Below are 6,000 nucleotides of genomic sequence, written 5' to 3'. Positions count from 1 at the left end.
AGAGAGGCGGAGAGGTTTAGCTAAGGAGTTCCAGAGCTTGGGGCCTCGGCAACAGAAGGCACAGCCACAAATGGCTGTGTGATTAAAATCAGGGATGCTCAAGAGGGCAGAATTAGAGGAGCACAAACATCTCGGGGGGTTGTGGGGCTGGAGATTACAAAGATAGTATGTTCCCTTAAAGATCATATAGCAAGTATGTTCCCTTAAAGAAAAAGGCTGTGACTAACAAATCTAGAGCCCACTGGATGTCATGGGGCACACAGGGTCGGATAAAGAAAAAAAGGAAGCTTATGACAGATACGGAAGGTACAATACTGCAGAAACCCGAGAGGAGTACAGAAAATGCAGGGGTGAAATTAAAAAGGAAATTAGGAAAGCAAAAAGAGCATAAAAAAACTTTGGCAAGTAAAATCAAGGAAAACACAATGATATTTTATAAATTCATTAAGAGCACGAGAATAACTAAAGAAAGAGTAGGGCCTATTAGAGACCATAAATCTAAACTGTGTATGGAGGTGGCAAACGTGGGTATGGTTCTTAATGAATACTTTGTGTCTATTTACACAAAAGAGAGGGGTGATGCAAACATTGCAATCAGGGAGGAAGAGTGTGAGATATTAGTTGAAATAAACGTAGTGAGAGTGGAGGTATTAAGCAGCTTTGAAAGTGGATAAATCCCCAGGCCCGGATGAAATGTATCCAAGGCTTTTAAGAGAAGCAAAAGAGGAAATAGCAGAAGCGTGACCATCATTTTCCATCATTTTCCTATCCTCTCTGGCTATAGGTGTGGTGCCAGAGGACTGGAGGACTGCTAACATTGTACCTTTGTTTAAAAAGGGAGAAAGGGATAGACCAGTCAGCCTAACCTCGGTGGTGGGAAAATTATTGGAAACATTTCTGAGGGACAGGATAAATCTTCATTTAGAAAGACACAGATTAATCAAGGACAGTCAGCATGGATTTGTTAAGGGAAGGTTTGGACTGACTAACTTGATAGAATTTTTTGAGGAGGTAACAAGGAGTGTCGATAAGGGTAGTGCAATTGATGTAGTGTATATGGATTTTAGCAAAGCTTTTGATAAGGTCCCACATGGCAGACTGGTCATGAAAGTAAAAGCCCATGGGATCCAAGGTGTTGTGTAAAGAAGAACTCCATGAGGCTGAGTACTGTGAGCTAAACTTAGTGTGACATTAGTCTTCTTTATTACAACTTCAGAGTGCCAAAACAACATGGCAGCCAACCTCTTATACTGGCCCTGCAGGTGACCATTAGGACTCCAACAGACGCACTCTCTGGTGGCAAGTATTACATAGTTACATACATAACATCACTCCCCCCAAAGTCTTCGGTACAAGTTATTTACAAGTTAAGGCGATCCAGAGCCTTTCGCTCCCTGGTTGATCGTCTAAGTTCAAACCCTGGCATGTGTGAGTTGGCCGGACTATTGCTGCACTGCACCGCGGCTGGTCTGACCGGACTGTCAGGAATGGTGGGTTCATCCTCGTGATTGACAGCAAGGTCGATTGCTGGTTAAGTGTGTGTTGGTGGATCGTCGATGGTGATGTCCTCTTCAAGTTGTTCCTGGTTGTCAGTAAATCTCAATTTGGTCTGATCTAAATGCTTTCTGCACGTTTGGCCATTTAACAGTTTGATTATAAACACCCTAGTCCCTTCCTTGGCCAAAACAGTGCCAGCATCCCACTTGGGACCATGACCGTAATTCAGGACAAACACAGGGTCGTTAACATCAATGTCACGTGAAACAGCCGCGCGATCATGGTACATGTTCTGCCGGTGTCGCCGGGTTTCCACATGATCTTAAGATCCGGGTGGAATAGGGAGAGCCTGGTTTTGAGGGCTCTCTTGCCGGGGGAACTCTGGTGAGCGAGTGGGGTCGTGTCCAGTAACTGAGCAGAATGCGAGACAAGTGGGTCTACAAGGAGCCGTCCGTCACGCATTTCATGCTCTGCTTGATTGTTTGGACTGCTCCGCTTGACCATTAGACATGGACTTAAATGGAGCAGACCTGACATGCTTGATGCCATTGCGGGTCTCAAACTCGTTGAATTTTGAGCTGGTGTAACACGCTCCATTGTCGTTGACAAGAACATCGGGCAAGCCATGGATGGCGAACATGGCCCGGAGGCTTTCAATGGTGGCTGTGGACATGCTGGATGACATAGTTACACATTAAATCGATTTGGAGTAATCATCCACAACGACTAAAAACATTTTTCCTAGAAAGGGGCCGGTGAAATCTATGTGGATCCTGGACCATGGTTTGGAGGGCCATGACCACAGACTCAGTGGAGCCTCCCTTGGTGCATTGCTCAGTTGCGAGCAGGTGTTGCACTGATGCACGCGTGACTCCAAGTCCGAGTCAATGCCGGGCCACCAAACATGTGACCTGGCAATTGCCTTCATCATGACAATGCGTGGGTGGATACTTTGTAGGTCGTGTATAAACGTTTCCCTGCCTTTTTTTTGGCAAAACCACGTGATTACCCCATAAGAGACAATCCAACTGGATGGACATTTCATTTTTGCATCGGCGAAATGGTTTAATTTCATCTTGCATTTCCCCAGGAACGGCCGGCCAGTTCCCATTTAGGACACAACTCTTTACTAATGATAGCACAGGATCCTGGCTGGTCCAGGTTCTGATCTGGTGAGCTGTGACGGGTGACCCCTCACTCTCAAAAGCATCCATGATGAGTAGCAAGTCTGCGGGTTGTGCCATTTCAACCCCAGTGGTGGGTAATGGTAGCCGTCTGAGAGCATCGGCACAGTTTTCAGTGCCTGGTCTGTGGCGGATAACATAGTCATAAACGGATAATGTTAGTGCCCATCTTTGGATACGGGACGAAGCATTGGTATTTATACCTTTGCTGTCTGAAACTAGTGAAATGAGCGATTTCTGGTCAGTTTCAAGCTCAAACCAAAGTCCAAATAGGTATTTGTGCATTTTCTTAACCCCATATACATATGCTAATACCTCTTTCTCGACCATACTATTGGCTCTCTCAGCCTTAGACAGACTTCTAGACACGTATGCAACCGGTTGGAGGTTGCCTGATACATTGGCTTGCTGTAACACACTGCCGACCCAATATGATGAAGCGTCACAAGCTAGCACTAAACGTTTACATGGGTCATAATATGCAAGTAACTTATTTGAACATAGCAGGTTCCTGGCCTTCTCAAAGGCTGTGTCTTGAGATTTGCCCCATACCCAGTCGTCATCCTTACTTAGCAATATGTGCAAAGGCTCTAACAAAGTGCTCAACCCGGGTAGAAAGTTACCAAAATAGTTGAGTCCCAGGAATGAACGCAGCTCCGTCACATTCTATGGTCTGGGTGCATTCTTGATGGCCTCTGTCTTTGAGTCCGTGGGCCTCATGCCGTCTACTGCAATCTTTCTCCCCAAAGATTCGACTTCTGGCACCAGGAAAACACACTTGGAGCATTTCAGCCTGAGTCCCACTCTGTCTAGGCGACTTCGAACCTCTTCCAGGTTGTGTAGGTGTTCGATGGTGTCACGACCGGTGATTAGGATGTCGTCTTGGAACACAACGGAGTGCGGAACAGATTTCAGCAAACTCTCCATGTTTCTCTGGAAAATGGCTGCAGCCAAGCGAATCCTGAAAGGGCACCTGTGATATATAAACAGCCCTTTGTGTGTGTTGATGCACTTCAGTCTTTTCGAAGATTCAGCCAGCTCCTGTGTCATGTAGGCGGAGGTTAGGTCCAACTTGGTGAACGACTCCCCCCCACCCCCCATCCACTCCCACCCCCCGCTAACGTTGCGAACAGGTCATCCACCTTGTGCAGTGGGTACTGGTCCTGTAGTGAGACTCGGTTAATCGTTGCCTTGTAGTGTCCGCAGATTCTGATCGTGCCATCGCTTTTCAACACCGGAACAATTGGACTGGCCCACTTGTTGAACTCGACTGGCGATATGATTCCTTCGCATTGGAGTCTGTCCAGTTCGATCTCGACTTTCTTCCTCATCATGTACGGAACCGCCCAAGCCTTGTGATGGATGGGCCGTGCATTGGGGCCGAGAATGATTTGTACCTTGGCACCTGTGAAGTTGCCAATGCCTGGTTCAAATAACGAGGGAAACTTGCTCAGTACTTGAGCACATGAGGTGTCATGCACTGAAGATAATGCTTTGATGCCGTTCCAATTCCATCTAATCTTTTCGAGCCAGCTTCTGCCGAACAGCGTTGGGCCATTGCCTGGAACAATCCACAATGATAGGTCATGCACAGCTCCATCATACGATACCTTCACTGCCGCACTTCCAATGACTGGTATGAGCTCTTTGGTGTAGGTACACAGCTTTGCATTAATCGGGCTCAGTTTGGTCCTTTGTGCTTTATTGTCCCACTGTTTTTCAAAAGCCTTCTGGCTCATTATTGACTGACTCGCACCCGTGTCCAACTCCATGGATATGGAACTCCATTTAATTTGACTTTCAGCATTATAGGAGGACTCTTGGTGGTGAAGGTATGTACCCCATACACTTCTTCCTCGGATTGAGTTGCCTGTGCTGCGTGATCCGCGCCGGATCGATCATCCTTTGCCATGTAGTGTGTCGCAGCATGTTTGCACATTCACCGGAGGTGCCCCATTGCTGCGCAGCCTTTGCACACGTAGTGCTTGAATCGACATTGATGGGCCCGATGATTACCCCTGAAACGCCAACATGGTGCTAATGGATTCACATTCACCCCCGATGGTGGACTCTAAGTCATCACAGGTCTTGCAGCCGCAGACGTATAGGCCCTGCCAAATGCAGTATGGCCTGCTAGTGACCTCATTTTATGCACAGTACTTACCGGTGAGCTTCAATGTTTGAGAAGATATCTGTTTGGTGTTATCGTCCGTGGCTATGCATGCCTGGCCCTGCTCAGGTCTAGGGTTTCGGCAGCCAGCAGCTTTCGAAGAATGACCTTGTGGCTGATGCCCAGCACGAAAAAGTCCCGTAGCATTTGCCCCAATGCAGCTCCAAAATCACAAGGTCCCAGGTCAGCGACATAATCGGCCACGTCCTGGCCCCCGGAGTGATGGTGCGTGTAAAAACAATATCTGGCTATGAGGATACGCTCCTTCGGCTTGTGGTGGTCCCGAACCAGCATGCACAACTCTGTATATTCCTTCTCCATTGGTTTAGTCGGTGCAAGCAGATTCTTGACGAGGCCGCATATTTTAGGCCACAGACGGTGAGGAGAACCGCCCTGTGCTTGGCCGCGTTAGTGTCTCCTTCCAGCTCGTTGGCCACGAAGTACTGGTCGAGACGCTCGACGAAGGCTTCCCAATCATCACCCTCTACGAATCTCTCTACTATTCCATTGGCAACCATGGTTGTGTGAAGATTCGTATTCTGTTACTCATCGCCAACTGTTGTGTATAGAAGAACTTCACGAAGTTGAGTACTGTGAACTAAACTTAGTGTGACCTTTGTCTTCTTTATTACAACTCTAGAGTGCCTAAACAACATGGCAGCCAACCTTTTATACTGGTCCTGCACATGTGTGCAGGGGACCATTAGGACTCCAACAGTCATGCCCTCTGGTGGCAAGTATTACATAGTTACATACATAACACAAGGCAAATTGACAAGTTGGATCCAGAATTGGTTGAGGCAGGAAGTAAAGGGTAATGGGTGATGGATGTTTTTATGACTGGAAGGCTATTTCCAGTGGGGTTCCGCAGGTCTCAGTACTAAGTCCCTTGCTTGTTGTGGTATATATATCAATGATTTTGGGCTAGATTTTACACTTCTCTGCAGATCACCCAAAAATGGGTGTTATTTCTGGCGGGGGTGGTAAAAATGAGTTTTGAGATCGCGGCTTGTCGCCCATTCTCAAAGCCCCTAGTCTCCATTTTTGAAATTGGGCATTACCGCGAGCGATATGAAATGGGCGGTAGTGTTAAATTTCACTGACCTTATGCCGTAAAGTGTCGTCGTCCTTACCAACATCATGGCAGGA

This window comes from Pristiophorus japonicus, chromosome 3 (genome assembly GCF_044704955.1).
Source record: "Pristiophorus japonicus isolate sPriJap1 chromosome 3, sPriJap1.hap1, whole genome shotgun sequence".
Lineage (NCBI taxonomy): Eukaryota > Metazoa > Chordata > Chondrichthyes > Pristiophoridae > Pristiophorus > Pristiophorus japonicus.
The sequence above is the reverse complement of the archived record's forward strand: the minus strand, read 5'-3'. Positions refer to the sequence as shown.